This window comes from Hyaena hyaena, unplaced genomic scaffold, assembly GCF_003009895.1.
Source record: "Hyaena hyaena isolate Hyena2069 unplaced genomic scaffold, ASM300989v1 scaffold_60, whole genome shotgun sequence".
Lineage (NCBI taxonomy): Eukaryota > Metazoa > Chordata > Mammalia > Carnivora > Hyaenidae > Hyaena > Hyaena hyaena.
Window position 1 is genome coordinate 1,113,709 of NW_024080692.1, and position 16,021 is coordinate 1,129,729.

Genomic DNA, 16,021 nt, shown 5'->3' on the forward strand with positions numbered 1-16,021 from the left:
TCAAGCTTTGACTGGTAGACAGTGGTGAAGAGAAAAATGACTTCCTGAAATATATATGAAACTGAAACACCTGCTTTGAGGCAGTCTTTATTAAGGGTATGAAAGATGCAGATATTGTACTTCAAATGGGATAAAAAGCGGTTTGTTTCTTTGTTGCTACTGACCAATATTTATCCTTATCCATGTCCACTTACTTTCCCGGTGGCTGTGAGTATTGGCTTCAGATGGTTTCTGGACTTATTCTAGGCCGGAGAGCCTTGCTGCTTTGCTCGAAGTTGTACCCTCTCTTTTAGCAAGGTCATGGTTACATCTAAGGGACTGGTCACATGAGAAAAGAGGGGCCAGGTCCGATGATGCACCATCCCACCCTGAGCACCCATAGGATCAAGTAAATCCTTCTGCTGCCTGAGCTTCCTGCCTTCACTCCCTCACAGATGCTGAGCCCAGGAGCACTCCCCGGGGAATTTTCTGCAGCTCCGAGATGCTTCCTGGGGGGAACTCGGCCCATGACAAATATATTCAAGTAGCTGAATATTTGTGGAAAACTCCAAAATTTCAAATGAATGGACTGCATGTACCCATCACCCAGCTTCAACAACAGCCACTTTCATCTCATCTGAACCTTTGTTTGGCTCCCTTAATCCTAACTTACCTTATTGTGAAGCAAATCCCACATACTGTAAATTTCAACCTGTAAATGTATCGGGATGGATGAGGATTCCCTAAAGGTATCCTAAATGATAAGGATTCCCTAATGTATCCTAAAGGATAAGGATTCCCTAATGTATCCTAAAGGATAAGGATTCCCTAATGTATCCTAAAGGATAAGGATTCTTCCTTTTAACGACTATAAGTACAATACCATTGTCAGATCTTAAGAAATTAACAATAATTCCTTAATGCCAGCAGAGTCACTGTTCAGTAAGATTCAGTTAGGATCTATAGAATAGACCCCTTACATTATAATTGATTGATATATCTTTTAATTCTCTTTTGGTCTATAGGTTCTCTTTTTCACCTGTATCAGTTTTTATTTATCTTTTATTTATTTATTTACTATTGATGAGAATAATTTTTTTTAGGTTTTTTTTAGTTTTTTAAAAAAAAATTAATTCCTATTTAGTTAACCTACAGAGTTCTATTAGTCTCAGGTGTACACTGTAGTGATTTTTATCAATTTTTAAACAATATGCCTTTTTTTGAAGTTTATTTCTTTATTTTGAGAGAGAGAGAGCACGAGCAGGGGAGGGGCAGAGAGAGAGGGTAAGAGAGAATCACAAGCAGGCTCCGTGCTTCCCATGCATAGTTAGATGCGGGACTTGAACTCACGAACTGTGAGATCATGACCTGAGCTGAAACCAAGAGTTGGACTGAGCCCCCCAGGGGCCCCTAAGCAATATACTTTTTGACTTTCATCATTCCTATGCTTTGAGTCATAAGAGCTTATGGTAATGCATGTGATACTAACAATATCTACTTTTTGAGGCCTTTTTGTGAACCAGACACTGTGGCAAGTGCTTTGTACATATTGTCTCATTTAATCTTTCCTAGAAGTCGTCATGTTAGATATTATCAGATGCAAGTTACACATTTAAAACTGACAGTTCAAGAAATGAAGTGATTTGCCTGGGAACACACAGTTACTATGAAAAAGAGCTAAGACTCAACACCACATCATTCTGATTCTGAATCTGGTGCTTTCATGGATGTTCAAATTTGGATTACTTTCTTAGATTAACAGTGGAAGGTGAATGCCATCCTACAATGCCCATGTGGTCTATCTAAATCAGCAGACCTGTATTGAGTACCTTCCATGTTCACAGAACTGGGTAGGAGCTATGCAGAATCAGCAGATGAACTATGTTTGATCACTGCCTTCCAGATGGTCACAGTCCAGAAGCTGGGGTAGGAGACAGACCCAAGCAGGTGCGATGACAAGTGGACTGTGGTGCACGCTATCACAGAGCTACAGGTGAAAAGTGGTACAGAACGGAGAGAGAAAAAGAACTCTAATTTGGGGGATTCGAAAGTGCTTTTGGAGAACCTGGGAGCTTCAGAGCCCCTGAATGATGAGCAGGATATTAACCAACAAAGTTTAGGTGATGGGAGAGTGAAGGTGAGGAATATTGAAGTATAACACTGCTTTCTTATGAAGTTTACTTGGGGTCTCTGTTCCCCATTGTCGGTTTTGCAGAAACGCACAAGGCATTCCTCGTAGCTTTCCCCACAACTCAGCCACTTGCAGCTTCGGTAGGTGGGAGCTAACTCCTCACCTGCCTCCACCCCCTTTCCAGGCAGGATCTAGGTCAAGGTGGTGACAGTAAAGGTATATTGATCATTCGGATCAACTGCTAATCATCTCTTTGCTGGTCCCTTTAAAAAAGCCCAGGATTCTGTTTGGATTACCAGTGGCCACGGTCCTTGCGGCCCGGGGCTGCCATGTACCTTATCAGCTTGCTCCTGACCTCCAGCATCCTTCCGCTTTGTTGAGGTCAGGCAGCTTGCCAGTTCCATCTTGGCAGGAGAGCCTTGTTCCCGAGATAACTAGTTTGGTGCCTCTCTGATTACAACCTGATTACAAGCCTGGATTATTCCTGGTGAGCGGTGACAGCTGTTGCTGCAGAAGGCAGTCAGACTCCCTGCTTAGGGGCAGATCCATCTGAGATTCCTTTACATTTTTTACATTAAGAAATGAAATGTGGGGCACCTGGGCAGCTCAGGCGGTTAAGTGCCTGACTCTTGATTTTGGCTCAGGGCATGACCTCACGGTTCGTGGATTCGAGCCCTGCGTTGGGCTCTCTGCTGTCAGCTTGGAGCCTGCTTGGGATTCTCTCTCTCTCCTTCTACCTTTCTCTGCACCATCCCCAGACTCTGCTCTCTCTCTCTCTCTCTCATAAAAATAAATGAATAAAAACCTGAAAAAAAATAAAAAGGAAAAGAAACTCTTCTTTTCAGCACTTGGAAGGACTACTTCATTTTACATCTTTTTTTTTCTTTAAGAGAGAGGCCGCAAGTGGGGCAGAAAGAGAGAGAGGGAGTGAGAGAGAGAGAGGGAAGTAGGGCTCATTGGGGTATGTGTTTATCTGAAGCAGGCCTCATGCTCACTTGATGTGGTGCTTGAGCTCATCCGATGTAGGACTTGAACTCACGAACTGTGAGATCATGCCCTGAGCCAGAGTCAGATGCTTAACGACTAAACGACCCAGGCACCTCAATTTTACATCTTTATTAAAGAAACTGAGAAGGGGAGGTGGCGCCTGAGTGGCTCAGTCGATTAAGTGTCTGACTTTGGCTCAGGCCATGATCTCACAGTTTGTGGGTTTGAGCCCCATGTCAGGCACTGTGCTGACAGCCAGTTCAGAGCCTGGAGCCTGTTTCAGATTCTGTATCTCCCTCTCTCTCTGATCCTCCCCTGCTTGCGCTGTCTCTCTCTCTCTCTCTCTCTCTCTCTCTCAGAAATAAATAAAACATTAAAAAATTAAAAAAAAAAAAAAGAAACCTGGGGGCTTCTGGGTGGCTTAGTCAGTTAAGTGTCTGACTTCAGCCCAGGTCAGGATCTCACAATTTGTGTGATGGAGCCCTGTGTCGGGTTCTATGCTGAGAGCTTGGAGCCTGGAGACTGCTTTGGATTCTGTCTCCCTCCCTCCCTCTCTCTCTCTCTCCCTCCCTCTGTCTCTCTCTCTCCTCCTCCCTGCTCACACTCTGAATCTCTCTCCTTCAAAAATAAATATTTAAAAAATTAAAAAAAAAAGAAACCTGTTTCTCTGACTTGATGAGGTTAAGCGAAAAGGGAATGGTGAGCAGCAAATTTTCGTTTCTGTTTTGTCACCCAACAGCGGCAAAGCGCTAGCTTCCATCTACTTGACAATTTCTCCCCATCCTGGTTGCTCCTCTTCCATCTTCTCACGCCCACAGCAGCTATTGTATACTCTGAAAAGACAAGTCGGTTCTAACATGAATCAAAGCAAATCCTAAGCAAAGAAATAAATCTACTCTCCACCCCATCCCTCCAAATCATATGTGACAATGAATTTAAAAGCCGAAAGCAAAGTAGCTTAATGGCCTATGCCAGCAGTTCCTATCATTAAGGAAGAAAGCTAGTGATACAGTCCACAATCCCTTACTTGGAAAATAAAATAACGTCAAAGCCAATGTTGCTGTATTATTTCCGATGACTTTGTTGTTATAATATTTGTAGCATGTGGTAGCGACAAAGGCTATCTATCAGGTATTTCTGGCTTTCCTCCCATATGCACGCATTGTATTTCCTAAACTCTACGTATTAGGTGACATAGCCACGTGGTTTGCTTTAGTGAAGAAAATGTGAGCAGAGGTAATGGATGCCACCTCCACACAAGCCTTGAGAGCGGTTGCATAATTGCCTGTGCTGTTCTTTCCTTCTGCCATGGTGACTGGCGACTTTCAAGTTGGTGGCCACTCCATCAACCTGATTCCCCTTCTAAGGACGACACTGGGCAGAGCCCCTGGGCAATGACATGATGGACCCAAAGCATGAGTTAGAAAGAAGCCTTTATTGCTGAAATCACTGAAACTGACATTGTTTAGGGAGTGTTACCCAGCCTTGTTTGACTGATTCGTAGGGTTTCTTGAAAGCATCTGGGGATTAAACAAATAGGTCTCCAGATAACCTTGAGGACAGCCTCCAAAAAGGTTTTGGATTGATGAGTGTGATAACACACCCTCTACAAAATTGAGGAACTGATGATAATGTTGCCAAGTTTTCCACAAAGGCTCATTTTCCAATTTTCTGGTAACTTACCTAAGGTGTAATATACATATAATATATATTGGATTATATGTATGGCCCCCTACTTCAAGTTTCCACCCCCACCCCGGAATATTAAGTATTTTACAAAGTGACAGGACAACATGGGGGAAATTACCCTTGTATTTCATTCAATATTGAAAAAAACTTCTAAAACTCTTATCAACTCTTATGCCCATATTCTACTAGACTTGTTCTTTTTAGATATATTTGCTATATCTGACAATTAGAACAGAATAGGCATATCTATCATTCAACTAAAGAAACTTATGTTAAGTAAGTTTCAGTGTGCCAAAGTTATATTTTAGCACCCTCTGGTGAAGAAATTATGTGGCCTGCTGATAAATATAAGTGATTCCTGCCTGTGTGAGTTTTTGACTTGTGCTTTTCAAATGCAGGCTCTGAAGAATATATTATTTATACTCCATACTAAAAGAAGTTTCTTTTTTAAACAAATACCCTTCTGACAAACTATTCATCTACCAATGGTATACGTCTTCTTTACATCCTGTAGAAAAAAGAAATACAGACGTATATGTCATTACTGTGTATATAATTTACACATTCACAATGTAAATATATATGCCTGGTGAAAATTAGACATTTGTGAAGCTACACTTCTCTCTCTAGCAACACCCTTTCCTCCCATCTTCACACAGGGCTCCCGAGCCTCCGATCTCTACTTATGGTCTTCTGAGGGTTTTTTGCCAAAACCCAGTACAAATTATGACATTACCAACTCTTCATTCAACAGACTACATGACAGGCACAGTCTGTGGTCTTCTTAAAAGACCAATGCAAGGGCACCTGGGCGGCTCATTTGGTTGAGCCTCTGACTCTTGATCTCAGTTCAGGTCTTGATCTCAGGGTCATGAGTTCAACCACTGTGTTGGGTTTTGCACTGGGTGTGAAGCTTACTAAGAAAAGAAAAGAAAATGAAAGGAAAGGAAAGGAAAGGAAAGGAAAGGAAAGGAAAGGAAAGGAAAGAAGAGAAAAGAGAAAAGAAGAGAAAAGAAAAAAAAAAAGAAAAGAAGAAAAAAAGACCAGTGCAAAACTACTTCTTTGTGGAATGTTTCTCTGAGTCTCTCAAAATGAATTCTGCTTCTGCCTCCTCTACACTTCCATAACGTAAGGTCTGCATTTCTATACAACACATTTCACACTTTTCTCTCCACGAGACTGCAAAAAATATGACAGGAACAATATCTTCTTCATCTTTGTACCTCTTCCCCATATTTCCTAGATCATAAACTCAGTAAAAGCATTTTAAAGTTGAAATTTCATTATACATTTCATTAGACGCCCTAATAAATTTTATGAAATCTACTATAGTTATAAACAGTGGCTTGAAAATAGTGACGTGAGCTATATAATAAGTCCAGTAAAAATGTCTTCAGTCATCACCAAAGGCAATTCTCCCCAGTCTTGATTCAAATGGAACTTCAATAACTTAATCAATGGATTAACAAACTATCCTGGAGGAAAAAAATTTCTACTAGAAATGAAAATTTTTGTGCTAGAAAAAAAGACATCCAGTAAAACATCACATTTCTCTGGAAATGCAAGTATTGGGACTTTATTGTTCAAATTGAATGATGCAACCTCCATTCTGTGTATCACCAAGAGAAACATGACATGATTTAGGAATTTGTTTCTTTTTTATTAGTGCCTCTCTCTGTTGTTGCCCATTTTTCCGATTGGCAGAAATAGCTGTGTTACTTTAGGAATAAGATAGGCTGAGCTGTTAAAGGAAAGAAATGTGATATATTATGGACTGAATGTTTATGTCTTCCAAATTCATATGTTAAAATCCTGCCCCCCAGGGTGTGTAGGGGGTTCAGTCAGTTGAGCATCTGACTCTTGACTTCAGTTCAGGTCATGATCTCACGGTTCATGAGTCAAGCCCACGTTGGGTTCTGCGCTGACAGTGTGGAGCCTGCTTGGGATTCTCTCTCTCTTCCTCTCTCTCCATTCCTTCTCTACTTGCTCTCTCTCTCAAAATAAATAAATAAACTTAAAAAAAAAAAGTCCTGCCTCCCCCCAATGATGGTATTAAGAGATGGAGGTTTTTAAAGGTGATTAGGTCATGAGGGTAGAGTCCTCACCAATGTGATTAGTGCCCTTGTAAAAGGGACCCCAGGGAGCTATCTCTCTTTTTTTGACATATGAGGACACAGTGAAAAGATGGACTTCCATACGCCAGGAAGTGGTTCCTCACCAGACACTGAATCTCCTGGTCCTTTGACCTTGGACTTCCCAGCCTCTCGAACTGTGAGAAATGTCTTCTGTTTAAGTCAGCCAGTCTGTGGTATTGTTGTTATAGCAGCCCAAACGGACTGAGACAGTATCCATTATCAATGTTCAATCTATTACATTGTGAAAATAAGAGTATCCCTCTATCTTTAATATTTTTTAATGTTTATTTATTTTTGAGAGAGAGAGACAGATAGACAGAGAGCAGGGAGAGGGGCAGAGGGAGACAGAGACTCCAAAGCAGGCTCCAGGCTCTGAGCTGTCAGCACAGAGCCCAAAGTGAGCCAGAACTCATCAACCCTGATTATGACCTGAGCATAAGTTGGATGCTCAACTGTCTGAGCCACTCAGGCGCTCCTCTCTCTATCTTTTAAAGTTCTAAATTGTCTAGCCTATCCTTAAAAATCCAACAAATTAACTTAACTAGCTACAATATCATCTTTTCATCTGTACAACTGAATATTCTCTTTGTCATGGGAATGATTAGACCGAGAAAGAAAGGATCAGCCTTATGTACCTTCTTGCTGGTGACAAGCTGTTGCTATCTGTATAGGTAAGACTCTATTACTATAGTTAGCTAAGTTGCCACAGGGAAGCTGGTGTGTGTTCCGTGCTTAACTATAACTTAAACCACTTCTAAAAACAGACGCACACTTATGTGGATTTCCATAAGGTCAGAACGAGAGTAGGGGACAGTGTATTTGAAATGAATATATTTTTCCAAGGAAGGTCTTGAGGGAAAATTTGAACGCTTACCTCTCCCTGGTTCCTCACATTCACAGAGATCGCCCTTCTTAGTGATAGCTCTTGAGCCCATCCTTTCCCTCCCTGCTCCCTCCCCATTCCCTCACCTTGAACTTCATAAGCCCAAAGCTGCACCTCTTCAGCCTCCTTGATATCGCCTTGAGACTTGCGGGTGACGTAACATTTCTCCTCCACTCTCTTGGGGTCTCTAGATGGGCCTAAGAATTAAGCTGCACGTGAAGCAGATGAACAGGAGAAAAGCATACAAATTTTGTTTAGTGGTTTTACATGTGCATGGGAGCCTTCACAAGAAAAATGAAGGTCTCAAGAAACAGGGTCCAAGCTTAGAGTTTGGACAAAGAGCAGTCAATTGTGAAAATGGGACAAGATGAAGGGATCTGGGTCAGAGAAGTTGATGGTGGAGAAGTGGCTGGGAAGATAAGGGTTAAGTTTAACCAGGTTTGTGTGTACAGATTTCTCTTGACCTCAACTCTCCTCTCTGGTAATGAGAATGTCTTCCTTCCTCCTGGTACAGGGAAGGCATCTTTCACACTGGGATTTTATCTTCTGTGTTCATGAAGAAAAAGGAAGGTCAGTGTCCCTTTCTTGTATATACTGTCTCTCCTGCACTTTTAACTCAAAATATCAATTTGAGGGGCACCTGGGTGGCTCAGTCGGTTAAGCGTCCGACTTCGGCTCAGGTCATGATCTCAATGTTCATGGGTTCGAGCCCCACGTTGGGCTCTGTGCTGACAGCTCAGAGCCTAGAGCCTGTTTTGGATTCTGTGTCTCCCTCTCTCTCTGAACCTCCCCTGCTCACGCTGTCTCTCTCTCTCTCTCAGAAATAAATAAAACATTTAAAAAATTTTAGAAACAAAATATCAATACGATATGCTGGGGTACCTGGGTGGCTCAGCCAGTTAAGTGTCGGACTCTTGATTTTGGGTCAGGTCAGAATCTCATGGTTCCTGAGATTGAGCCTTGCATGGCCTCTGTGCTGTCAGCACCACGCCTGCTTGGAATTTTCTTCCTTTCTCCCTCTCTCTCTGCCCCTCTTCTGCTCACACACACTCTCTCTCAAAATAAATAAATACACATTTAAAAAATATATATCAATATGCCAAAGTGGACCTGCTGGGCCTAAATTTTTTCAAGATTTCTAGGTATAATCTTTTATTATTAAAAAATGTTTTAAATGTTTATTTATTTTTGAGAGAAACAGCATGCAAGTAGGGGAGGGGAAGAGAAAGAGAGGGAGACACAGAATCCGAAGCAGGCTCTAGGCTCTGAGCTGTCAGCACAGAGCCCCCACGCAGGGCTCAAACTCACCAACAGTGAGATCATGACCTGAGCCAGAGTCTGATGCTTAATTGACTGGGACATCCAGGCGCCCCTCTAGGCATAATCTTAAAAACATGACTTTGATCCTGTCGTCTTCTCTTCTTATACTTTCATCCCTTCCTTAGCTATCACATTCCCAGAGCAGCCTGACTGCTCTCATGAACAACCTCCACATCCCCCTGGAGATCTTCTGCTGATCATCTCTATCTAGACGTCCCGCCATCACCATCCAAATCCAGCACAACAAATGTCACCTTGCTCCCCAAGTCAAAGGCTTCTGTTCAGGGTGTTGACTTTCGTTAAGTCACCTGGGCTAACAACCTAGAAGTCATCATCAGTTCTTTCTGTATCCTGACCAGCACAGACAACTCATGGTCCGGTCTCCATAGCATTGGGCACTTCTGCCCTTGCTTTGCTATACCCTATGTTCAGTTCTTGTGACTTTTTGCCCAGAGGAGTAGAATGACAAATATAATACACTGAGAACATAAAAGGAAAATATGCGGAAGTAAATATTTTTATTTTAGAAAGAGAGTAACCTTACCTAATATTTACTACTATAGGGACACAGAGGGCCTTACTTGCCCTTATGCTATATGGTCACATGTCAAACAGAGTAACAGGCAGTATGCTGAGGGCATAGTAGGGGCTCCACTTTTGGCGTATCACCGTGCACTATTGTTTCCTTGCTAGGAGTTGTTTTTGATGGGCTTCATTTTACATAAAAACGAGACTTTAAAATAATATGTCCTCACCAGAATGGCCAGCAAACCTTTTGTACCACACAGGAGTTTTCTGGTTTTCTCTTAGCAAACTATTATGTATTATTTTCTCCTAAATGTTGGTGTCCAGGTTGGATTCCTGGGAAGGACATTCTGAGACACAGCCTGCGAGATGATTATGAAGGGCATGCCCTTGGTTTTTAACATGAGCAGAATAACAAGGAAGCGGGACGGATTGGAGGGAGAAGTCAAGTTGCACTGCAGGCTCATGACTTCTCGGCTGACCCCCCCCCGGAGCTCTGGAGCCATTCTAATGGCTATTCCAAGTTGTCTTGAGCTGTGCTCAGATGGCCAGATCTTTGTATTCCTGTGTGGATCAGTTGTTGGGTGTGGGCAGCCCAGGAGAGGGTGGGCAAGCCAATTCCTGAAGTGTACCCTAGAGCTGGAGCTACACTGTGACCCTGCATATGGGGTGCATATGCGTGGTAGGTCGGTGTCCATCCCAGAAGCCAACAATACAGAGTTTGCTGGTCTTTTCTGCAATGAAATGATAGAGTGGCAGCTCTGTAAAGTATAGTAGGTGGCTGACAGTTTGGAATAACAGCTGCATCTAATCTGTTTCCTCAAGATAAAGAGGATGGTCTTAATAAAGGAGAAGGTAGTTACTTTTAAAAGAAGTGCACACGACCGAGAGAGTATTTTGAAAACACATCCACTGTTCTATGACTTACTTGTCAAAAACTACACAGTTGAGTCACAAGCTTGAAACCAGAATTTTTTCACTTTTCTCAAATTTTTCAAAGAAAGAATCCTCACGGATTTTAAACATATTTATGAAAATAATAAAAATGCAACCTCCCAATGAATGCTCAAGAACAACTAACACAGGAAAGATGGAAATTTACCAAATGAATATTTACAAAACTCTCTGTAAAATAAGTGGATGGGATTGACAAGTGTATATCACAATCTAGAAAGTCACTCAGGGATATACTCTGCTTTCTTTTGGATCTCCGGATGGTTTTGAGTCATCTTGTACAATTATGAAAAACAGTAGAATTAATTATAAGGTAAACTGAACTTAGATCATTGAGCTGCTGAAATCTGAAACATTAGCCATTTCAAAAGGTTTTCTCTATAGTAATGAGGGCTGGTGATTGTTAATGGGTTGAATTGTGTCCCGCGAAGAGATGAGTTGAAATCCTCACCCCCCATAACTCAAAATGATTTTATTTGGAAATCGGGTTGTTGAAGATAAAGTTCAGTGAAATTAAGGACTCATGTCCTTATAAGAGAAGGCAGAGGAGCGGAAGGAAAACAGCCTTGTAAAGAGGAGGCAGACAAAGAGTAGGTTTACACTGCCTTAAGCTAAACTGGAAGAGACAAGGAAGGATTCTCTTCTAGAGGCTTCCAAAGGGGCATGGCCCAACCAACTCCCTGATTAGGCACTGCTAGCTTCCAGAACTGTGAGAGAATACATACTTGTCACTTGAAGCTACCCAGTTTGTCGTAATTGGTAACGACAGCTGTAGAAAACTAAACAGTGGTGTTAAAATGTTTTCTTCCATTAGACACAAAAGTTTTAAAAGTTTATTATTTTATTTTGTCTCTATCACATTGTAAGCAAATAAATATGTATTAAAGATGTGCTAATGTTTTAAAAATTAAGAATGGCAAACAATTAATTATAATAATAATAATAAAAATAAAAAGCTTGCGTATGTGCTGGAAATTGTGCTTGAAAAGTTATTTGCAAAAATAATTTGAGTCTGAGAATGTTGAGTTTCTTACTTTGTTTCTGCCAGGCCTGGGGGCTGTAGTAATCCAGGATTCTCTTAATCCAATTTCAGGATTTGAACTTTTCTGGGTCAGCCAGATCAGGCAAGGCTGCCCCAGGCTGCCTGTTTATTTTTGGTTCCCCCTTTCTCCTGTGGTTTCTCTGGTTTCTCAGCCCCCATGGGCCTGGTAGCCTCTCAGGGCCCTCAGCCCAGGACCCCAGCTTTGTCCTTGTCCCCAGAGCTGTGGGAAGAACGGCTCAGAATTCTCTTCAGGACCTTCCAATGCACCTCTGGGTAAAGAGCCCTTAAGTGCCAACTCTTGCTTCTGGATTTCCATTTCTGTCTCCTCTCTGACCTTGGACTGGTTATTATGTTATTAGCGTTTTTGACATTTAGAGTTTCTCTCAATTCAAATTAAAATAAAATTTTTTTTTAATGTTAACTTTTTTGAGAGGGAGAGAGACAGAGAGCACAAGTGGGGCAGGGGCAGAGAGAGGGAGACACAGGATCTGAAGCAGGCTCCAGTCTCCCAGCTGTGAGCACAGAGTTCGAACCCACGAACCATGAGATCATGACTTGAGCCAAAGTTGGACGCTTAACCGACTGAGCCACTCAGTCGCCCCTCATTTCAGATTTTTAAGTTGCATTCTGCCAGAGGGTTGGCCCTGTCCATCTAGTTTACCATTACCAAAAGGACAATCAAAAAGAGTTTAGAGACCACTTTCCTAAACTATGCCCATGATCTCTTAACATCTTCAATCCCCTTCACCCCAATCTCTCCTCCACTCGGCTGCCAGATCAATGTTTTTAAAACATTTCCATTAAGTTACTTCCCTGTTCAACTCCCCCGCCCACCCCCCAAAAACAAAAAAACCAAAAGATCTTCAATGACTTACTGTTCTGTGGCTTAGCTAAGCTAGAATTTAATTTCCTGCATGGTTGGACCATGCAGAGACATTTGGTATTGGCCAACAGAGACATTTGTTTTCGTCCTTTTTTCAAATTTTATTTGAATTCTATTCATTTAACATACAGTGCAATGTTGCTTTCAGGAGTAGAAGTCAGTGATTCATCACTTACATACAACACCCAGTGGTCTTCATAACAAGTACCCTCCTGGATGCCCATCCCCCATCTAGCCCCCATCCCCCACCCACTTCCCCTTCCACGAACCCTTACTTTGTTATCTATCTTTACAAGCCTCTTATGGTTTGTTTCCCTTTCTCAACAGAGACATTTTGAATGCTATTTGGGAGGTAGAAATGAAGCTGGTGCCGATTATTCTTTTAATGCTTTGATGGCTAGTGGTAGGTGCCAGGCCCACTGTCTCTGACCTGCAGCTAACTCACCTATTGTCATGGAGAAACAAGCACCTGCAGACTAGAATGGCATTGTCCCCTCCTGTCTCCTCAAATTCATGTCCGCATGGAATCTCAGAATGTAACCTAATTTGGAAAGAGGGTCTTTGCAAATATCATCATTTATACTAAGATGAGGCCCTTCTTGATCAGGCCCTAAATCCGATGACTAGTATCCTTATAAGAAAGCCACCTGAAGACACAGAGAGACAGACACCTAGGGAAGAATGCCTCGTGCAGCCCCCGGACAGCTTCTCTTACCATCACTGGTGGCATCGAGGAGGGAGGTAGGAGAGGCGGACATGGGTTCTAGTTAGTCCTTCCGGGTGATAGTTGAGTTCATCGGTCCTAGTTTGCCCTTGTCCTCATTCACATCCAACTTTGCTTCTCAACTGCCAGGCTAGCAACTGTAGGGTCAACAGTGGACAAGGAGACAACTGCCTGCATAGACGGTCCGCCACTCACACAATTGCCTTTAATTCTTACAGTAATTCCTTTATTTCATACCGCACATGGTGGTTCTGCTCCTCTGATCAGGCCCCAACAGACTGTCTACCAAAGTAAGTAAAAATGAATTGGGTGAAACCAATCGGGCTGCCCTGTTCCTTCTATTATATTAGAATACATTAGGTTATTAATTAAAATTAACAGCTAACATTGATTGAAAGCCTCCTCAGTGCAGGGCACTATGCTAAGTAAGTTCTTTATAGCATATCATTAAATTCTCAAAGCAACCCTATGAAGAAGGTACTGTTAAGATGCCTATTTTAGGGGCGCCTGGGTGGCTTAGTGGGTTAGGTGTCTGACTTTCGCTTAGGTCATGATCTCGCGGTTCGTGGGTTCGAGCCCCGCATCGGGCTCTGTGCTGACTGCCAGCTCAGAGCCTGGAGCCTGTTTCAGAGTCTGTGACTCCTTCTCTCTCTGACCCTCTCCTGCTCACGCTGTCTCTCTCTCTCCTAGAAATAAATGAAACATTAAAAAAAATAAAAAAAAAAGATGCCTATTTTATAAATGTTCATAAATATTACCATGTTTACAAATGTGGAAGTAATTTAAACTTTTAGAGAGATGAATTAATTCAACCAAGTCAGATTTTATACCCAGAGTCTAATTACAGAACAGGAATTCTCAACCACTGTTTTATACCTCTACCCCTAGTTCATTAGAACTAAAAGGAATTGTATATTTTCTGTGGAATCTTAAGGACACCAACCTTCCCCTGTATATACTCACAAAATGCATTTTAATGACTTCAAGACTTTGTTCATGTCAGGGGCGCCCGGATGGCTCAGTGGGTTAAGCATCTGACTTCAGCTCAGGTCATGACCTCGTGGTTTGTGGGTTTGAGCCCTACATGGGGTTCTGTGCAGGCAGCTCAGAGCCTGAAGCCTGTTTCAGATTCTGTATCTCCCTCTCTCTCTGCCTCTCCCCCACTCATGCTGTCTCTTTCTGTTTCAAAAATAAATAAAAACTATAAAAAAATGAAAAAAAAAAAGACTTTGCTCATGTCTTTTCCTATCTTCCCCTTTTCCTAACAACCTGTCAGATGTCATCTCAGTCTTGTGGTCCAAATGGACACAAAACTACCTTTTAAATCAGACTGATCTGAGTTTGGATGTCAACTCTACCCATTACCTACTACTAAATTTTTAGATTCCCTAAGCCTTGATCTCATCTGTGAAATTCTTGTTACAGGTATGCTTAATATAGTCACTTATATATATGTCTGGCTTCCTCTGCTAGACTCTAGTCTTCAATGTTTTAAAAACTATAGCTCACAGTAAGAATGTATTTGATTTGCAATTAAATTCACACACACATACACAGACACACCCATATACACAGATAACTAAAACAAGTTTCATGAGTAGTATTTGCCCTTAGTACTTGTAATACACAGTGATATCTTCTATTTTATTCTATTTTTTAAGGTATTGATCATGATTCATTAAGTTGATTTCATGAAGCACAGAAGGGTCAGTGCTGAAAAAGGCTGAGTCAATTTGAGTTCTTAAGTGTACATATTTTATCTATTTTTTTAAGTTTATTTTATTTATTTTGAGAGAGAACAGGAGCAGGGGACAAACAGAGAGAGAGAGAGAGAGGGAGAGAGAGAATCCCAAGCAGGCTCCACACTGTCAGTGCACAGCCTGATGTGGGGCTTGATCTCATGAACCGTCAGACCATGATCCGAGATGAAATCAAGAGTTGGAAACTTAACTGATTGAGCCACCTAGGCGCCCCATATTGACTCTATTTTTTATTGCTAGTAGTAAGCACAGTGCCTGGCTGGAGGAAGTATTTGGTAAATCCTTACTTTAGGACTGGGTTTTCCTTGAGGGTGGGAATGGTAGTAACTTTGTATCCATCCCATATTTAGCATAATCCTTCCTAAAATACTTAGAGATCAAATGACTAAAATTCAGGCCTATCACCATGCTTTAGAGATAAAAAAATTGGACCAATCAATATCTGACAAGCACCTACTATGTGGTAATACATAAGTGCTGAACTCATGACTCCTTCTCTTAGTTTTTTTAATTTTATTTATTTATTTATTTATTTTAATGTTTCATTTATTTCTAGGAGAGAGAGAGAGACAGCGTGAGCAGGGGAGGGTCAGAGAGAGAGGGAGTCACAGACTGAAACAGGCTCCAGGCTCTGAGCTGGCAGTCAGCACAGAGCCCGACGCGGGGCTCGAACCCATGAACCGCGAGATCATGACCTAAGCGAAAGTCGGACGCTTAACCGACTAAGCCACCCAGGCGCCCCTCTTAGTTATTTTTAAAGCAGCATGGGATTGCTGAGGGGGAACAATGAATAATGTTGTCCAACTGAGAAATTTAAAAAAAAAAGTAAGACACAGTAAGACCTATGGAGGTCAAACCTTTAATAATAACAAAGACTAAGTCAGAGAACGCACAATAATGTGAGAGCCGGTCAGGCCTGCTAATTAAACCCTAAGTTGAGCCAATGCTGAACTAGTATGGCCCTCCCTATGCTGAATTCCTATGTAGTTATGAGGCTTAAGGCAGCTCA